Genomic DNA, 21,289 nt, shown 5'->3' on the forward strand with positions numbered 1-21,289 from the left:
TGAACCACAGGTAATTAACGAGTGATGTCTTCCAGAAGTAGCTGGCCATCATTTTTCTGCTTCTTCTCCAAGTACTAACAACATCTGAGATCTCTTTCTTGTATACAAAGCAGCCGTAGGCAGCAGCTCCTCAACAAGACAAATAGTTTAACTGGAGAACAATGTTTTGTAATTTACAGGATATAGCTAACTTTATTGTGTCTTTCGTTCATGGTGTAGTGATAAAAAGAATGCCAACACGTCACTCATGAAGTAAGGGTAAATAGGTGCTGTGCTATTTTTAGTCTGTGGTTAGACTCATAAAAATCAATATTGTTTTACCTAAAATCATGAAGTCTTCTCCTAACTGCCGTTTAAGATTTTTCTTAAGAGCTGAGCCTGTTTGGTTTTTCACCCACAGGGAAAGCTGCCATAATTTCTAGGTGAAAAGGTAGGGGGATCAATAATACCAAGCACAGAAGACATTAAATTGCATAGCTTGGAGCCTGAAGGTCCCTGAGGCCTGTGGCAAATCAGTCCACCCAACAGGGCCAGGACTCTATTTTGGTCTTTCTTGCAGCTCTCCTTGTTTCTTGCATACATGCAATGCTGATCCCCATCACAAAGCAGAAGGACCATAGGGAAGATGGAGTCATTGAGATTAAATACTAAGTGCATTTTTGCAAGGGATAAAGCGGAACATAGTCAGTTTTACACAAATGTTATAGTGAGAGGACTGGCCCATTGAAAGCCTTTTAAAGGTATGATTGCAACTCACCGAGTTATGCAGAAACCATCATTATCAAACACTAATAAGTATGGAGGATAAATGGAAACCTAGAAATTGCTTTAGTTTCTGCATTCAAGGAGTGCTTGCAAGAAGTAAGACTGTCTGAAAGCGATGTGGCTGTTTCTGGCAATAGTTTTGAGATAACTTGACATTTTTGTTAGTTTTCGGTTGACTCAGGCAGAGAAGTCTTAATTATGAAAGTGTGTGTAATGGTGGTAGGGGAAGCTCTAGGCAGCAGTGAAAAACACTCCAGCTAGCAGTGAATATAAAGGAAGATGCTGTTAAACAGGAGAGAAGAGCAACACTGGGAAGTGCTGATGACTGCTGTAAGGCTGAAGTGGTAATTTTGTCACCCTGGGGAGCAACTGAGTCTGGTCAGAGGCAAGACTGTGACCTGAGAGAGAGAATTAGAGCCAAGAGTGTGTGAAATGGGAGATGCAGAATAATTCTCACTGGTCAGACTATGTGGGACTGACAGAGATGTAGAGCAGGGGGTGAATGCTGAGACTTGCAAGGCCTAGTGTGTCTAGTGTCTGTCATTTTGCTGCTATTTGTTGGGGCAGTGCACCCAAACTGAGGTTATCGCAGCTGTACCTGCTCCAGTGGAGACAGGAGGCATATGAAGAATGGTGGAAAGCTGAGTTTTACTTGGAAATCTTTGCCTAATAGGGACTGTAATAATCACAATATAAGAACAGCTCTTGTTGTCCTGCTTCTGACAGTGGTCAGTAACTAGATAAAAGAGCAGGACAGACATAGTGATGTGTTTTTAGTGTACTCTCACTGTTTTTAGTGGTGTGTTACACTGGAGCTAGAGATGGTATCCCCAAGGTTGAGGTTAGTAGCCCTTACACAGCTTTGTGTAATTGCTTTTGGACCCCTTCTAGCCATGATGTCTGCAGTATCCTGTGGCAATGTGCTCTACAGCTAAGCAATATCTGGTGCAAGAAACAGTCCTTTTTGTTTCAGAGTAAACTTCTGATAGTTTCATTTAGTGTGCCCTCACTTTTGTCTTATTTCTCTTTGCAATAAAATAAAAAAAAGTTTGTTTTCAGATGCATAAGTACCCTGATATGGCTTTCCTGTGTGACCTCCCAAACAGATTCTGCTGTTTTAAAGTGTTTATCATAGAATATTTCTAGAAGGCCTGTGATGTCCATCTTGTTGTGTTGGTTGCATGGTGGGATGTAGCATGAATGATGGGACTTACTGCTGCTAACACCTGCAGGTCCTCATGAGACAGAAGTTAGTTACTAGGCTTTTCAGGTCTGTCTTTAAAGCAGTTAGGCTGACCACTTAAGTATTGTTATGTGTAGCTGGGAGGGGGAGATGTGGACTTCTGAGAGGCTGTGTTATGACTCAGTTGTACTGTGCAGTTAGATCATAAGCTAAATAAACCCAGCATCTCTTGGAAATCCTGGATCTGAGTAGTTGGTAACCAGTGCAGTTTATCTAAAATCTGCAACTGTGTCTCATCTAAGTATTTGTAAGAGGAAACAACTCAACCTGACTAAGAACTTTCAAGATCAGAGCCATAGTACTGGTGCTACTAGTAGATGACTTAATCTGTGTATGAGACTTTCATTTCTAGAGAACTACACTGGAATAACTGCTTTGGTGATCCCTGCCTGCCTAATACTGCTGCTTTTTATGACAGACAATGTAGGTCTTCCTGTTTACTTTCCCAACCAACAAGTCAATCAAGTAACCTTTTAGGAAATACTGCAGGTCACTTCTGAAGCACGCCTCACTGCTTGGAAACCTTTGTTGCTGGGATGAATGATATTCTTAGATATTCATGAGAAATAAACAGCAATAATCCTGACAGGAGGTGTTGGCAGGATGAAGTGTGAACAGGAAGCGATTAAAGATAAAAGGCAATCTCAGGAGTTACCTGTAGCTTGCTGTGTGATTATAGGTGTGGCTGGAACAGGTCACAACACAACACAGCACCTGCTGACAACAAACGCATCGGGATCTGAAGTTTGCTCCTCTCCCAGGCTGGACCCCTCTTATATAACCAGGCTGATCACACCAAAGAAAATATGTGGTGCCTAACACATGATTTTCAGCTTTGACTTTGTTTCAGTGTGGACGGAAACATAAGCTATGTGTTCTACAAGTGAAGCTTCAGTGACTCCTAGATTAAACTGCCAAGGCATTTAGCATTAAAACCTTTACCTTCATTTTAATTACGCAGTGAATGAGGCAGGAGTCTAGGCAAAAACAGTGTGTGATCATGTAATAGGGACTGCCTCATAATGACAAGGGAGGCAAATGATGGTTGCACCATCCACATTCATTAGTGTATTTCCCAACCACTGTGAGTTTTGTGGGTTGCTTTCCCCCCCCCCCCCCCTTTAGTCCCATTGGCCACCTTTCTTACAGATTTAGTGTAAGGTTTAAATCATACTGTACACACTCTCTAATACAGAAGGTCACACATATTATCTATATGATTACCAAAGTATCATTGTCTGGTACTAATTTTTAATTTTCTAATTTGCCATGTCTTCTCACTTATGGGTAACGGGATATGTGTGACAAATGTGGGCCATGTATATTGTCCATATTAGCTTCCTCCATTTATATGCCTACAAAGCCTGAATCCTTGGGCTTTGGGAAAAGAGTCAAAAAAGATGAAATAATGAGTAATACTTAGTGTTTTAATGGAGCTCGCTGAAGTTACCCTTCCATTTTACAGCCTGGAATTGATACCCCTCCACACCAATTATGTAGCTCACCCTCTCAGCCTCTACCACCCTGACCTGTATGCAGAGAAACCTTCTCAGCCAATGCAGAAGAGACGTGTTTTCCTATGAGGAGCAGGACGTGCAGGTCTTGCATGGGACACGCTCTTTCAGCAGATAGATAGCCTTTATCTGAGACCTGTCATTTACATTGCAAATAATGTGGTCAAGAGGTGAGTGGACTACTTGGTGTAATTACAACATGCATATGTAGCAGGTGAGTTCACAGCTCTGAATCTGAGCATTCCTAAACCAGTGGTGGTGAGAAGGGGACATGGAAGGTGGAGATCTTAGCGCTGCATACCAAAATCCCTCCATGCTCAGGACTGTCTCTGGTCCCTGCTCTCTCAGATGGAGAGTGATTACTACTCTCCCTTATTTATTCCTACCCTTTTCTTTCCTTTTTGTGATTCCTTTGTGCTAGTGTTTGCCTTTGTTGCCAGGTCTCAGCTTGCTCAGGCTTTTCAATTGTTTGCCTAGGTTTAATCTTCTTTGAAAGGTCAATCTTGTGCTAAAGAAGGATGAGCACTGTGTCAGGCATTGCAGTTTTGGTCATTCTGCAGTCTGGGAAGTTCACAGTGTGGTTCTCCTCATTAGCTAGAGCAACCAAATTTACCAGGAGCAGAACGCATTACTTATGCAAGCCTTATGTAAGATACTCGGCAGAACAATTTAGACATAATCACTGAGGTAAGAGGGTGGTTCCAGGATGTACCCACTGTTCTTAAAATATTAGCTTAACGAATCAGCAGTAGGTAAGCGAAAGGAGCAGACTAGTTAGCTAAGCAGTTTTTTGTGTTGATGAGTCTCTTTAAGGCACTGCCCTGCCCGTGATGAAAAAAGGCCGATCTCCCATCTTTCAAACTGCTGCAGAGAAATCTGCTTAGACACCAGAAATGTTGCTGCGTTCCCTCACCTGGAGAGGGAGTAATTGTTTGGGACACAGATGATTTGCAGTTCAAATTCCAGCTCCTCCCTGGGTAGGTCTGTTTACTCTAAACTGTTGGCTGGGTTTGGGTATAAGGGCACTCACACACAGATGGCAAACAGGTTTGACTTGACTGAGGACTTCACAGTGGGGAGGTTGGAAGCAAATTGCAAAGCCCCAGAAAATGAAAGACATGAAAAACGAAGGAGCCTAGTTATGTTTTCAAAGTCTTAAGCACATCCAACCTTTTGTTTCCTTTACTCACAGCTTTGAGGGGAAACTGGCTTAAGAGGGAAAAAAAAAAGAGATAGCTAGACTGCTCCCAGTAGATGTTTATCTTCACCCAGGCTGTCTTGTGCTGTGCTTCCTTGTGTTTCACTCCTGCATTGCACAAGGCTAAGCGACTTTACCCTTGGAGCTGTCAACTCTGGAAAGGATTGGGACCATTAGAACAATGACTACACTATTCAAAGTTTCTGGGATTAAATGCTCATTCTCAGTCGTGCCTCCCAATCATTTTATTAAGATAGGTACATACGTTCTTCGAAAAGACAGAACAGTAACCACATGAGCTTGTAATTGCTTGTAAAGTTAAAATTTCCTGGGCTAGCACCTTTTCAAAACATTTTTTTCTGTGTTATTCTTAATGTTATGGCAGAATAGCCCTTACAGATGTAGCCCAAACATCTGAATATATATTGCTTTAGAAGACTTCTTTCACAAGCAGATAGATGGAAAAAACTTCTGACATGAAGGGAGAGGAAGGAGTCTGCAGAAAGAGGTGAGCTCTGACTCACATCTTCAGAGTTTGTAAAGGCCATGTTTGCACTAGCCCTGCCAAGTGTGTGCTCTCGAGGGCTTTGCACCGAGGGGGCTCGGTGGAAGCACTGCACTGCTGCGGCACCTCCTGGCGCTGCCCCTGACAGCACCTACACCTCTGCCCCTCAAATTAGGGGTAGGGCCCAGAGTTTTGCTAGGGAAACGATGGTTTGGGAAACTTTCCACACTCTTAGAAAACAAGCACTGCAAGCTGGTATTGCAGGTAATTCACAGGTCCACCCAGGCCCTTCTATGTACCTCTTGCTCTCTGTCTTCTGTTGTCTCATGCTCATTTGTGAGACAGCTACTGAAATTCAGTGACATGTTAATGCTATTGTTTTAACCCCAGGAAAGTTGGGCTGATGTTTTCAGATTGGGAAACTAGTGGCAGAACCAAGGTCTAAGATGGCTGTAATTTTTGGGGGGCAAAAAGAAGAAAATGGTCATTTATCAATTCTGTGAGTCATTGCTGATAGTCAAAACCATATACTGTAAACATTTCTATTAAGAAAAAACTTTGTATTTATTCCCTAAGAACACTGTGGGCCCTCCAGCAGTAAAACCAGTATTTCTGCTGAGGAGACAGAGGCTCTTCTCCCTGAGAAGCCTTTCTTTTTTCTCCTGCAGTATGTATAAAGGACACACAAAGCCAGCTGGTCAGATGGATTAGAAAGCACTGCAGCACGTCAATGGGCACCCTTGTTTGTGTTGTTGAGAAGAGATTCTTAGTTGAGAAAGAAAGAAATGCCTCCCCTGTAATAGCCACTAACGAGGAGACCCTAGTGAAGTTTTTGTTTTTTAAAAGGCTTTGGCAAAAGACGTTTTGGACTCTTGGATTAGTTTATGTTCCCTCCCCCTCCCCACTTGATCCTTAAGGATTTGCCCAAGTCATGGATTTTTACTGGGCTTGTTAACTCTGTTGTTATTTTTTTTTTCAGCTAAGGGGATAAAGAAATCTTTTAGCAAGAGCCACTCACTGGGGATTAGCTGTGAGTGGACCGAACAACTCAGTGACTCCCCAGAGGGGGTGACCCCTGACTCCAGGGTTAGGTGATGACTCATCTTTTGCCTCCTAGCTGAGGCAAGCTGAGGGCTCCCAACACGTGTCCTTACCTCCGTACAGTGAGAGGCAGTGCAGAAGATGGGCTCTGTGTTATCACAGCTGCTATTCTGCAAAACTGCGGAAAACGATAAAGTAGATAGAATATCAAAGGATATGGTAACTGTTATTGGAAGGAAACCATAACCTCCTTCTACCACCTAAGGACCTGTCTGCTTTCCTCCTTTATAATTTTCAGAGCTGCAGGGGTTTTCCCTGCACAGCAGCAGTGCTTCAATTCATTGCAGAGCTAAAAGGTGGCAAGAGTGGCTTTTGGAAAAGTTTTGTTATAGATGGTAATGCCACCTGGTCCTAATGGTATCACGGATGCTGTGGTGGTGGCAGAGAAAGGTTTCATGGGGGTCACTTGCACAAGCTTTAACTGCTATATGAATTGAACTCATTTACTTTGGCTATGAAGTTACAAGCAATGCATTTGGGATGCAAAAAGCAGTAGGAAGAAAAGGCAAAAATTAAGCTGAAAGCTCACATGAAATGGAGATCAGACTGTGTGTGTAAGGCTAATATGTAGATGAGTATCACTGAGCAAAGGAGTTATGCAGATTAACTCTGCTTTTGAGAAAACAGGTTAAATACTATGATATCCACTGGTTTGTATAGTCTTTGAAATCCTGGCTATTTTACAAAGCAGTCGACTGTATCCTTTTACCAGGTTATCAAGGGCTTGGATCAATTAATGATGTATAAGCATCCAACCTACTCTATTGAAAGGTCTGTCAGCCATCGTACTGTACCATAGGTTTTCAAGAAAGAGCTGTGGAGAAGAAACCTTTCCCTCCTAGCTATTTTTAGAGGAAAAGTAGCAAATCACTTTGGTGGGAGACAGTCAGCTCACACGGAGTCAGGTTTAGTGACATGTGTTGTTTTTTGTTGGAATAAACTGGATGGGATTAGACAAACCTCCAGTGTATTAAAGCACTGCACCTTAAAATGAGATTTCCCAACTAGTCATAGGAATCAAGCCCCAGCGCAATTTAGATAGATGTCCTGGCATACAAGGGATGGTGGAAGAGGGGAAACAGTGATATTGAATATACTGTGCACCCTTGTATATACATTTGATACATATTCATGTGCAAATACAAACATACAAGTGTTAGCTTTCTGCTTCCTGGCTATTAATTAGTAGTTGATTTCTTGTAAACATGTATAGTAGGGGAATGCTCTTAGAGCCTTTATAAAAGGAACAGGTTGTAGCAGCTGTATAGAGGTATTTAGGGAAGGTCTCTGTGCATGAGAAGGCAGGCAAATAGGAAGAACTTGTGTAAAAAGCTGGCAAGAAGCAGGAGTAGTCAAGGAGAGGGGTAAATGATCTGCAATAAGCATAGAAAAAGGAAGGCATTTAGGATTAAGAGTACGGCAAATTTTGTGCCTTTCCAGGCACAAAATCCCTTCCTTTGACACTCACTTTGTCCAGACCTGTGTTTCTTTTTCAAGCTGGTTGCAGGTGATGAAATGCCTAGCTAAAACAAGCAGTCTTAAAACTGTTAGCCATTGGGAAACACAGAAAGTTGCAGTGTGCATTTCTTCGCCAACGGCAGCTGTCATGAATGCATCAAACTTACTTTTTGCCCTGACTCTCCATGGGGTATTAGATTAGGTTCAGAGTCTCCCAGTTGGCTTTCAGGGTCCTTACTGGCCTGAACTAAGTGTTTGTGGCCGACCGTTGAGAGCTCGAGGAAGAGAGCTGCAGCTGGCAGTTTCACTCTTTGGCAGCAAAGAAATCTCCAGTCAGGGTCAGACTGTTGAAGGTAAAGCAACATGTTACTGCTGATCATGTCCCTCTTTGTACTGGGGACATCCAGTGTCCTGTCCTCATCTTATTGCTCCTCTCCCTGACTCCTGGCTGCCAACTCCCCCCTGGCTGGCAGCAAGTCTATCACTCATCAGGCCCTGAGTGAAACGCATTCAATTCGCTGGCCTGGAAGAAAACTAACGTGACAAAAAAGTGAATTGTTTGCCTCTAGGTTAATGAACTGAATCAGCTCAGTGAAGGCTCTGATGAACATTAGTTTGATGCAAGAGAAAGGGTGCATTAGCATGACTGGGATGGAGAGAAGAAAGGGCAGGGCTGGAGCTCAGGACGTGCTACTTTTGGCGATGATGAACTGCGAGAGTGACTCAACTCTGACATGTAACTTCCCCAGGAGGGTCTTAATATGAGCCTGTGAAACAGGAACTCCTTTTAGCAGAAGCTGCGCCATCACCCGTTGTTATCGTAAACAGCCAGTGGTATGCATGCTACAACAAGAGATTACAGTGCACACGCAGGATTCCCAAATTCATTGAGGGAGAGCAAAGCACACATGGTAGATGCTAGTCACACTGTTGAATGCACTGTTACAAGTCGCTCTGGCACTGTAAAGGTGAAGGTCCTATCAGAACTTATTGGGGGGAAAGTAATCAAGATGAAGGGAGATTTATTCCCAGTCTCCTGATAACTGTCACGAAAGCATCATCCTCCTAAAGAAGAAACACTGTGTCTGTAGAATATGATGAAAAAGTGTTAATCATAGATTAATTTCTTTAGACTGGACTTTAGGGTACTCTGAGGTTCTAATTTATTTTGGTTCTGAAAAGGATTTATCATGGCTTTATTAAGGCTCATGTGACAAGCATTTTGGAAGTTCTGTTTCATATCAGCTAACCAAGTTCCTTTTAGTTGTGTTGTGCTGGAGGTCAGGATTCAGACCTTTGCCTTACAAGGTGACCCAAGAATTTGGGCAGAGAATTATGTTGTAATTTATTGAAAGTATGAAGGAAAAGTTTGCATTTCATAGCATGTTCACAGCTTTAGTGAGTCTGAACAATCAGGTCTCTAATGAATATCAGTAGTAAGTAGTATGAGTAGAGGAATTTTTTTCCTTTCCTTCAGTAAATGAAGATAGTGATTTTACACCTCAGGCTTTTTGCTGTTATGCCTTTTTCTCTTGTCGTTTCATCCCCACCTTGCCTGCTTTTTTCTTGTTGCCTTCTTTTATTCAAAACATGTAGCTAAATTTAACAGAGAATTACCATATTGCTTTACTTGGAAGATTTTCTCTGCTCACAATGTAAGGTGAAACCATTTCCTAAGTAGTAAAATTCTGTAGACAGTGAATGGTGGAAGTTCAGATGTGTGTGTGACTGTGGGACATCCCCTTCACCCTTTCCCAGCTTGCACCTGGTGCTTTCAACATGCCTTCCAACATTTCTGTGCTTCATTTGCAGCTCTGTGTGGTCGTTGGCAGAAGAGGTGCAAGTGCCTCAGCCCTGGGCTGGCTGTACAGAGAGGTGCAGGACTCTACCCTTCCTTGGGAAGGCTCTGTTACAGCACTGCATGACTAAGGTGGGGCAGTCTGTTGGCTGGGGTTAACTCCACCTGGATAAACCAGGCCTAGTGGTACTAACTTGCCATCTAAGACTGTGAAATGACAGTTGAGGACATCATACATTACAGCATCTCCCTCTGAACAGCGAGCAGCTTCCCTGCTGAAACAGCATATCATGCAAAAGTCTTTCAGCCCAGGGTGTATCAGAGAAGGAACGAACCATGCATTTTTGCATTGGTCACACTTCAAGGGATAGTCCTTAAACTTCAAAAACTAAACATACATTTTTGTTCATTTTAATAAACCAGCTAATTTTCAATACTCTTTCAGCTTTGTTATAATATTTATTGGTATAACTGAATAGCTGGAGTGTTTGGGATAGAGACATTGGAAAGAGCCAGATACCATACAGCTGTCCTTGTGATACAGTCATTTGTAGCAACTTCAGGATTTAAGCATCTCCTCACACACTGCTGTGGCTTTAGGAAACCTTGGACTTTGCTGCAGTTTAATCACATTTGAAAAGCTTGCCAAGCCTTATCAAGAGTTCTGCTCTGACCTGAGCTGGCTGTTAGCTTTCACATGTTATTGGTATTAGCATTGCGATTTCTTCTTTCCTCAAAAGAAACAATAGCCTTTATTCACAGGAGGAGGACTCTGGAAATGAAGACTCTTATTTCAGGTTGTTTTGCTTTTAGTTATAAATACCTTTTGAAATAAATCTGCAAATGCAAGATATAATTCAGATCAGCTGGATCAATACAATCAGTGGATCATGCACAGAAAGTTGTAGGTGTTCCTTATATGTCATCCAGGTTTATTTTTTTTTTAATGTTCTTGGCTAAAACATGATGTTTTTGTGTGGACAGCAGTACTAACATTCTGCTGACCTGCCCAACCCGCCGCTAACCACCTGGAATTAAGTTATTTTTATAACTGGCAGGTTTTCTATAAGCGAAATGGTTCAGGTTTAGCAGCTGGATGGAAATGTCTGGCGTGCTTTCTGTGGTCATCCTTGACTGCAGACATTACAGGGTAAGGCAAACGTGCCGCAAACATGTGGTATGTTTGCATCTTTGCGAAGGGATTGATGACTGGCCTAGCTGAGTAACTAGGCGCAGGCCACCTAGCCTCACGTTGTTTAAGCCTTCCTAAAAGATGGGTGTTTCTTGAAGCCAGAAATTAGGTAAATCTGTGTGGAACTAGAAGTATCCACAAAATCTGAACGTAGAGCCCAATGGAACTGTTGAGTCTGGCAGGTTGGTTTAACCTATAAAAGCCATGATATGTGCTGATATTCTCTTCAAGGATCCTGAAGCTTTTCTTCAGTGTTTTTAGAGAGGACTCTAGAGTGATGGTCTCGATGGAGGTGTTATACCTTTTTGCAGATGCTGAAATGATCTGTTCTCCTTTTTCTGTGTTTCTTTCCATTTTCTGTTTTGTCTGAGCTCAGGCAAACTAAAATAGAGAGCACTTTAGAGTCACCTTCCTCTGGGCCTGCGTGCTTTCTATGACACTGCGGACAGTGTTATAGGCTGTCACCCTTGGATTTCTACAGGAGAAAAGCAAATGGTGACTGACTGAATTATAAGAAAAAGAAGAAAACCAGATATTATTTTTTTTCCCACAGATTAAAAGAACTTTCTCTGCTTTTCCTGATACAAGAAACACATTCCTGAAGTGAGCAGGACCATGGTGGAGCCATGGGTCAATATTGTCTTTGATTCTGTTGCCTCCAGAGAAGCTGATCCTGAGCAGCGGGGACCCCCGCAAGTCCCACTGGGGTGAGTCGGAGTCCCCGAGCCATGAGGGGGTGACAGGTCACTCCATCCCGTGGGCTTTGACTCCCAGTGCTCAACAGCACAGCTATGTGGGTTTGACTTTGTCACAAGGCCCTCAGTCTCTGATATTTCCACATGTTTTCAGCAGCAGGACAGGGTTCAAATTATGTCAAAAGAGATAATGGGAAGCTGGCAACTGAATGTCAGCAGGGTCTCAGTCGTTGTCAACATTTCCCAGAGGCCTACAACTATTCTGGTGGAGGTGCAGGCCAGCTTGTAGGCCTGAGTGTCTCTGTCCCCTGATGTTTTGCTGGGTATTATTTGCGCATGGTTTAGGCCAAAGACCAGGAATCTGGGGCCATAAGATAAAGTAATTTCCCAATTTCTCTGCATACAGGCAAAACTGCATCCACGGCCCTCTGCGCAAAGCTTCAGCGAGCCTTTGAACATGGGTGCCGTTAACATGACAGGGCCGGGATTTTACCCCAGGCATTTTTACATCTGCATGTATAATCTGCTCTGAGCAGCTTCAGACAATGCTGCGATTAAAAATACCTGGGCAGGTCTCCACAAGTGCTGTCCCTGTGCCATGTTTCATAGTGTTGTACTGATGTTACACACACAAGGTGACGGGGGCAGAAGGGCAACTTTTAGAGCGAGCATCAAGCAGGTAGTACTCAGGGCCATAGGAGCGGGAGCTCTCTTCAAATCATCGTTTTAAGTGGTAAACCAGAATGTTGCTTACTGGCCAACACAACAGCAGCTTGCCCCAGGCTCCCAGCACCCGCTCCAAGGCATTGCAATACTTGTACAAACAGTTTTTGCTCTAGCTCTCAGCCTTCACTGGTTCTTTGCTTCTGTGTCTCCCTGGCTGCCCCATGTCTTGGTGGTCTCTGTTCTGCTTGAGTGTGATTCTTGGGAGTCCTGTGCTCCTGCACCCTCCTGTTACATTGGGAAATGCCTAATCCATTACCTTTAAGAAACGTACACAGTAGGAAAAGACATTGGTTTCCAAAAAAACACAGCACGGAGATCCAGACCTGTTCATTCCTTGCGTTTTAGGTCTGGGGCTCTGCTTTGATCCAGCCCCACAAATGTAAGGTCTGAACTTGTGCCAGTGTCTGATCTGACAGTGTTTTGATTTGAAGAAACATACGAGTGTTTCTTTGATTTTTTTTTTTCTTCTTTTTTTTCCTGTGAGAGAAATTAAACTTGAGTGGTTTGAGGGGGGAATATTTTAGCAATTTGGAACAGCTTCTGTGGTATGAAACAGTGTGATCAATAGCTGTTGAAATACAAGTGATGGCCAAACCCCTGGCCTCCTGTCCCTGCCCTCAGAAAAGGGCCTGAGCACTCAACAGCTGGGGAATGCTCCCAGGGTTTACAAACCTCTTTGGGTAGGTTCATTAGCAAGCAAAACAAATGTAAATTAGTTTAAATAGAAAGCTAGGTTAAGGTTTAATGGGGGGATAGTTTGAGAGGTGCCCTGGAGAAAGCCATTACAGCCCTTTGCTGTTGACCTTGGTTAGTTTCCCGTCCCCAGAGCGTGCCTGCTGAACTTTGTGCTTTCTGCTCTGCGTTAATGGAAACTGCTTGGACAGACTACCTAGAGCTAGGTGATGAACTTTTTGTCCCAACAGACTTATTTATCCCCTCTTGTTTTGATCGTGGGGCTGCTTTGACAATGTTTTGGGCAGATTTTTCTAACCTCTTGAGGTGTTACTTGGGCCCAGCTCTGTTTGAAGGAAGAATATCTTATGCTAGAGCCTTTTTTTCCATAGTTCCAAGTGTTTTGATGAATGTATATTGTAGCCTGGTATTAACTACAACTTTTCATTGCTGTCTACTCTTGACAGCTATTTCTGTTAAGAGGTGCATTTTGAAAACCAAGTGAGTTTATGTATATCTGAAAAATGAAAAGCTTCTCTGAGCGGAGAAGCCTATCAGCAAATTTATATCAAATTTTCTTTCTGGGTGGCTGGTGTGCTAAGGTCATGGGAAAGGCTTTGCAGGCAAGAGAGTTGTATTTGGAGCCCGGAGTACACTTGGCAGTAACATGAATTGCCAAAGATGTCTGAGAGAAATCGGTTTCACTTGGTGTCTGGCTGATCATTTTGGCATGTCACGTGAACCTCCAAACAGCACAGCAAGAACTTCCAGCTGGCTCGTGCCCCCAGACCCAACGGGCACAGTCCCTCCTGCAAAGGAGCAGCATGTGAGATGGTTGTTAGAGAAAGCTCAACTACCTCTATATTTTAGGGGCCAAATGTAGTCTCCACTGTTTGATGTTTGGAAGGAGAACTCCTGTGTGCATAGCTGTTAGTTTCTGGCAGTTGCTGTTGTCTTTGTAAATGTCTGGGGTTGCCGTAATCTGCCAAGTACATGCCCAGTGCAGCAGTCTGATCTACCCATCTCTCCACAGCCTTATGGAGCCTTTTGTGAATTTTTGCAAGGAAGTCCTGGATGGGAGTCACTGAGGCTGGGACCATGCAATTCTGCAGTTGAGAAAACCCCTTAGGTTCCCGAGAGCCACAGCCTTCTTTTTCAGTCAAGGTTCAGGATACTCTCCAAGTCAGGTTATGTATCCATCTCATCCTTTCCTTACCTCCCATCTGCAGTAATATGTGATCACCCCTTCTTTTGCAGCAGCACCAACGCTTATGCAACCCTGCTGCACTGTTTCAGGAAGCTGATCCAGCCAAAAAGTAACCTAAAAAAGAAGTGATGAGCTGTATGAACCTGCTCCCCAGGAGGTCACATAAGTGTTAATGCTGGCGGATGGGAAAGGGTGGGAACATGTACCCCAGAGTGAGTGAAGAGTGCTAGCTGTGTGTTGGAAGAGTTTATACTGCATACAACCTCAGTGATTTGGATGAGGATTTATAACAGAATGCCTTATCTGAGTCACTAATTGTTAATGTTACCATGTTCATCCTGCAGTAGTGTCAGAAGGCTGCAATCATGGCAGTAGCACCACAGCGCCCAGTTCTGTGTGCATGCCAGAGGAAAACTGCACAGTGTTTGCAGCCTCCGTAGGTGTGACAGACAAACATGACCAACAATACAAACATGCTTCATCAGAAGAGCCATGCTGTTCCTGACAAAAAGTCCCTCTCACCCCTCTTGCCCTCTGTTCTGTCCCATGGGGCAGTAGCTTTGGAGAGGGTACAGGTATGGCATGTGTAGTGCTGCTGTGCTTGGTACACCCTCGCAGCTGCAGGAAAACTAGACATCTGCACTGTAGGTTGTCTCCAGATCATAATAGTTACCAGGGGAGCTTCTCTGAATGGACAAAGTCTTGTCTTGAATGCCTCTGCAACAAGCCATTGATATGAGCTGCTGTCTTATCCAATGTTGTTTTAATTGTAGTCTCAGAAAAATTCACTGGATGTTCTTGTATCGGAGATAAGGTGAACAGTTGCTTCTCATTTATCTTCTCTGTGGCATTCATAATGTTGTCAACCAGTGTAAGCTGAGCTGTATTACATTTTTCAAGTGAGAGGCAGCTCAACCTTTTCTGACCTGGGCTGCTAGCTAGGGAAAAACTGCATCTATAGGGGTGGGAACTGTATGGTGTCCTTTATAAAAGGGCTAAGCCCTCACCACTCCCATGGTATTATCTGCTCTTAGTATTCTGGGAGTTGAGGTATGTTTGCAGTTACATGCTGCAAACTGAAGGACATATTCCTCTACACATTGGTGTAGGTTTAGCTCTGTGACTTGATTCAGAGAAAGCAGATGTTGTTGGGGTATCTAGATGTTACTGGGCATTTCTCTCTTGCTGAAACATCACTCTGTAGTAGACTTTTTGTAATGAGTGTATGTACCAGCTTTTCAGCCACCACTGCCTGGCATTTTAACTTGGCCACCACTTATGTTACTACTCTGGGCTGCAAACTGCGGTTGAGGAACAGATACGTGTAGACCCCAGGACTGGGCAGCAACCCTGGGTGGAGGGGGGAAGACCAGCAGTGGCTGGTGTCCTTTTTAGCTGGTATTGTCAGTCATTTACTACTGAACTATTTATAAAGCAACATGAATGAACTACAAGCTCTAAGGGAGTTTACTGCCGCCCTGTTTTTGTGGGATCATGGTCACATTTCAGTATATGTCATCTGCTGAGGGGCACACCGCATCAGCTACTGAAGGTTGCCTCGTTGCCCTTTACTACTAGATGAACACAGCGTCGTTTGGGGAAAAAATGGGAAAAGATTTCAGGAAGTGGCAAGTCTGAGAGGATTTCAGCAGTTACAATTGGTTGGCTCCCAAGAATCATTTAGGGATCAATTTCTTCAGAACAGAATTAGCAAGTGAATGCAGTATGTCCAGGTCTTGTTTCTTGTGTAAGTACAAGAAATATGAAATAATTTGCATCAGATCTGTTCTTAAAAGCTAATGATTGTTTCCTTCCCCCATTATTTGGTAATTCTAAGGATGTAATTAGATGTTAAATAAATTGGATTTGACACAAGGCAAACTCCAAGAAATTCCCGCTTGCCATCCCTGCTGCTGCTGGCTGTTCCTGTGCTGCAGTTTGTTGCTCTGGTTGTGCTGATGCACCTGTTTGTATTGCTCTGCTGAAATGATCCAGGTTAAACATTTCCACACACAAAAATACCCAGCAGCAGAACTTTTTTTTTTTTCTCTTGGTCTTATCAACTCGGATCTGCAGATCCAATCTGTTTTATTTATACACATCCCTCCACAAAGTTGCGCTGATATAAGTAATGTGGTGCTGAAGTGTGACATGGAGTAGAGGCAGGTGGGTGGCTTTGCACCCAGGGTAAATAGGTGGCAAAACAGGAGACTGTTTGAACAGAAGTGTATAAACCAGTGATACTGGTAATTCATGATTGCACCCTGTGGCCTGAGCCAGCTTCTGCTTTCAGCTCAAATGCACACACAGCAGCTCCAGATGGAAGTGGCCTCAGGTGGTGGACTACCTGTCAATATGGTAATACTCACCAAATTTTAGGGGTTCTACTTCATCCTGAGATGTTTTCATGCTTGCTTTATATTTAGCAAGAAAGCACCTATGGTCTCTCACATACTGTTTGAATAGGAGCAACTGTATTGTATATAAAAGACAAACTCAGTTCTTTACTGGAAAGAAAATATGAAGTTGAAAAACCAGCCTATTGACTTCAGGTCTATTTCTGTGTGTTTAGTTCTCCATTGGTGCCACAGTAGTAGAAGATAGAAGCAGCTTCTTCTGAAAATCACTTAACATTTTTCCATCCCCTTTCCCTACTAGTGTAAGAAAGATGGAATTATTTTCAAGGCATAACTCTCTTTCTCCCAGCCTATGCAGTTTCTGCCTCTAGTACAGTAAGGTCTGGCTGAAGATGCTGCACAGTGGTCCCAGCCTCTGAGTTCTGTACTGACATTTGATGACCAGAATATCGAGATGAGTTTGGTCTTTTAAATGCAAGGCCTTGAAAAGATGTTAAGTGTCTGCACATTGTTGGATTGCATCCTGGTACCCTGGAGCCTGCTTAGGAGAGACTTTTACTTTTCCTCTAACCACCACAGAATTGGGTAATTTGGGGTAACTCCAGATTTTGCCTCCTGTGAGCATGCCGGATAGAATTGATATGTAAAGCTTTAAACACTCCGGAGCTCAGCCAATTAAAAGAAATAGTTAGGAACTGAGTTGCAGAGAACTCCCATTCACTTGCAGTATTCTCCAGTTTAAAGTTTCTTCAGAGGAGATGCAGGGATAACACTCCAGGGTGGGAACACTTCCTCTTTAAATTACTAAGCAACATTATTGTCTTAAATGTAAATTAGATAATTAGTGAGGTCAAGAGACCACACAAAAGATTTTATTGGTTTGAATAAAATGCAGCCTGGTGTCAACTAGTGTATAGTAACAACCAGATTTTCTGAGTAAGTATGAATCACCATATTAGATGCAATTTCACCTTGTGTGTTGTTCACAGATCTACTCTGTTCGCAATTTATTATAGGGCTGTAATTGTTTAAATACAGCTTTGCTTGTTATAGATACTGTATTACTACTCTATTTCTACATAAGGGCTTGGCTTGAATTTCTGTTTGCTCTTCATTCTAGGCCTGATTTTGCTTTGACTCTTCTCACCTCAGTGCTTTGTTTCGTCTTTTCTCGTAGAGTTTGCTTGGAAGTTAAGCAGACTATTTTTTTTTTTTTAATGTAAAGATACGAGTTTAACAGATTATAAATTATAAAGCTTGAGTTTTCTTTTTGGCGATCACCCATGTGTTTTGGCTTTTACTACCTATTTGGCATGCACTGCTTTTTCATCCAGATGTAAGTAGTGCTACTAAAGTGAAAAAGCTGTGGCTGTGTTATAGTAATGTTTTTCACTGAATTCTTGTGCTTAGGGCTGATCCTCCCAGCAAAAGAAATTTGTTATCCTCCAGATTGTTTTTTGAATAGATAAGGTAGACAAATGATGAGAGAAAAGATGCCATATCATCTGGATCATGTGCAAAAGTAACAGGGGTATTGGGAAGATGCAGTGAGAACATATGCAAAGTTTATAGTAAGTTGGAAACTGAATCCAAGTCATGTTGTTCATGCTTTGGTGCATTACAAGTAATAATTATCTCCCTTTCCTCCAGATTCTCACACCCTGAATTTTGGATTGGCATAGTTGTTACAGCACATTTTAAACAATTGTATGTACATTTTTACCTGAAGAGAGCATGGAAAATTTTTTATAGATCCTTATTTTGAGGAATGTGGTTAAAAAAGCATTGTCTTGCCTTTATTTACACATGAGAGACAGGGTTCCTGCCAGCCAGCCATGGGAGCAGGGCTTCTCCCAAGTGATATGCACTGTGAGGTGTTTAAAGCAGCAGAGCTGGAAGCAAAGGGAGGACTAGCTCTGCCAGTTAGGGAGACACAGCTAAATAAACTCAGTGCTTCATGCAGTGGCAGGAGCTGAATCATGTGCCAGTTAAAGCAGGCAGCAGGCATAAAGCCCAGTTAGCATCCACCAGTTATTAAGAAATCTCTGACAACAGACACAAGGGTGACAGAATTGGATTTTATTTAATTCTTCACAGGTCTCTGAGGTTGCAACCCTGGGCTCTTACTTCGGCCATTCCTTTCTCAGGTTAGAAGGGCAACATGAGGCTGATGTGAAACCTTATTTTTGTTTTCATGCCTCTTTAAGGTGGTGCGGTACCTTGCTTTAGCAGGCATGCTGGGTATCCTTGTTACAGTGGGTGTCCAGTGTACGTGGCGAGATAGGGGAATGTTATCCTTTATTTTATGGACAGTTATTGCAGCACAAAGCAAACAAGGCCCAAACCCTCAAAGGTATTTTGCTTAACTTAAAGTCATTTCAAGGTCATTCAAGCCCTGCATATTTCTGGGGCTTGAGGCTAACGTGATTTTGTGTGTTGATACCAGCAGCACAGACTGTGTTGCAGGCCATGCTGGCAGAGCTGGGATTTCTAGGTTCCAGGCTAGTGGCTTAACTGCGGGACCAGGCTGCCTTTCCTAATCTTTTGTTCAGATCTGTGCCTTAAACCTGTCTGTTCTGCATGATGAAAACCACTGTGGTTTCTACACTGAAGCAGTGCCTCTGAGCTTGAAAAGGCTATGTGCTTCTTGGGTACGGGAGGTCTGTATTGTTGAACTTCTGCACTGTGGGAGCAAAAAGGCCAAGTTGCAGCGCTGGGTGAGCGATGCTCAACACACGCTTGCCTCAGACCTCTGCACTGATTAAATCCTGAGCTGTGAGATCATAGTGAAGTAACAGCACGAATTGCCAGAAAATCTGGAGTGTTCAGATTGTGTTTAGCAGGAAAATCTTCAGGGAAGAGTCCACTCAGTAAGCAAACAGTGAAGTAGAGTGTTTCTACAAACTCCTTGATCACGAATATGTGTATTATATATATCTGTATGTGTGTAAAACCAGAGCTTAATAAAAGCACAGATGAATTGGTCCAGGTAATTAGCAGACTGAATTTTGCCTTGGTTAAGGAGTTCTGCTGAAGTATGCTTTTTTAAAAAATTAAATTTTCTGCTTGATGCCATGCAACTAGCTTTAAAAAGTGAATAAAGCGACCCTTTGCTTGCTTTGAAACTGCCTGTAACTTAGAGAAGACAACCAGTAGGTAATTTTGATGGGGGTTAAGGGAAAGGGGGGGGGGGGGGAAGAAAAAAGAAGAAAAAAAAAAGCGCCAACTGGGCACAGAGTATCTCTGTTCCCTCCCACTGCAAGGTTTATTGATGCTGTCTGCAGATTTGTGTTTGCTTTACTGCTGGTAGTTAGAGCTGGTGATCAAAGGCTAGTATAGCCATGCCCATGAAGGGACATAATTGGTTGGACTCTTTGAGTCCTCTGTAACAATACTCGGTTTTGTTGTGTTAGGCAGCGCTCCACAGAGTATAAAACATTGCATGATTGCTGGGGCAGTCGGTCAAATGTTTTCTTCTCATCTCAATTCCTATTCTACAGGACACCAATATAGCTCAGAGCCCAGGAATGAAAGCTTTAAACCTGGAGGGTGCCTGGTGCTTCCTGAGTATCTTACAGGGAAAACATTCAGTCTTGAAACAGCTTTGCTGACAGATATATTTTTATAGCTTATTATTTTGTCTCCTCATTCTTTGTTTCATTTGAATATAATAGGCTCTTTATTTTTAAATACTCATCTGTTCCTGCTGCTGTTTACATCCTCACCCAAAAATCATAATTCTCTGGGTTATTTTCTTTTTTTGTTTTTTTGACGTCACATTTGGTTACTGTTGAACATATGTGCTACAATGTCTGTATTGAAGGGACATTGTTTATTTTTTGAGTAATAAATTTTCCATTTTCCTTTCTGTCTTTTCGAAAGAAACCCATATTCCAATTTGAACCAAAAGGTTATAGACCTATTTATAGTTTTTGAATTTTGGCAGTGATGTAAGCATGTTGTGTGGTTTTATGACTTCATGAGAGAAAAAGCTGGAGTCACAGATGAATATGTAAAAGTGATATTTTCCTGTTTTTTTTCTTTAATACACGAAATGGAGAAAATACTTCTGACGCAGCCCCTCCTGGGTGTAGCTTGTATATTCTGAGGACTGCTCCAGGGTCCAAGCATAGAAGCTGTCCATGTCTTCAAGCTATTGAGGCTAGTTTTGCTGTGGATTCAAACATGATCAAATTCAATGAAATAAAATGTACAGAATGGCTTCATTGCTTGGCAATGTTTAAACATTGAATATACGCCCCATGCTACTAGTGAAGTTATTTTTTCTTTTCCATAGCTTCCAAAATGATCTGTTTTGTTAATCATTTAAAAAGAATAGATGCACGCCTTTCTGGTGTGATAGTTTTTAGTTTACTCAAATAAACAGCATAGGGTAGAAACACAAGATTTTAGGAAATATAACATTGCATGCATCCCACCAGTTAAAATTTGTCTGGAGGTGTTACAGAAGAGTAAGCCTCTGAACAGCAGCCAGGAGCTTTAAGTCCCAGGAGCTTAAAGGCTGCAGCACATGGAAGACTATCACAAAAGTGGCATGGCTGTGTAGGCCACATTTGTAAGGACGTCCCACTGTACAAAAGAGTTCAAAAGAGATTTAAAATCCATGTAAGAGGCAGGTGTCACGCCTGCTTTTACATGGACACTTACATTTTTCATATAAAAATCCATTTTAGGGTGCTGCCTGTGAGAGCCAGCCTCCCTTCTGCTACCGTCCCCATGCAAACCTGCACCGTCCAGCACCGGAGGATGAAGTGGTGGCATTTCCCCAACTGCCCTGTGCATGCAGATGACTCTGCACAACACCAGGTAGGGTGACATAAATGCACCACCTCTGACA

The sequence above is a fragment of the Falco naumanni genome, chromosome 12 (genome assembly GCF_017639655.2).
Source record: "Falco naumanni isolate bFalNau1 chromosome 12, bFalNau1.pat, whole genome shotgun sequence".
In the NCBI taxonomy this organism is placed as follows: Eukaryota; Metazoa; Chordata; class Aves; order Falconiformes; family Falconidae; genus Falco; species Falco naumanni.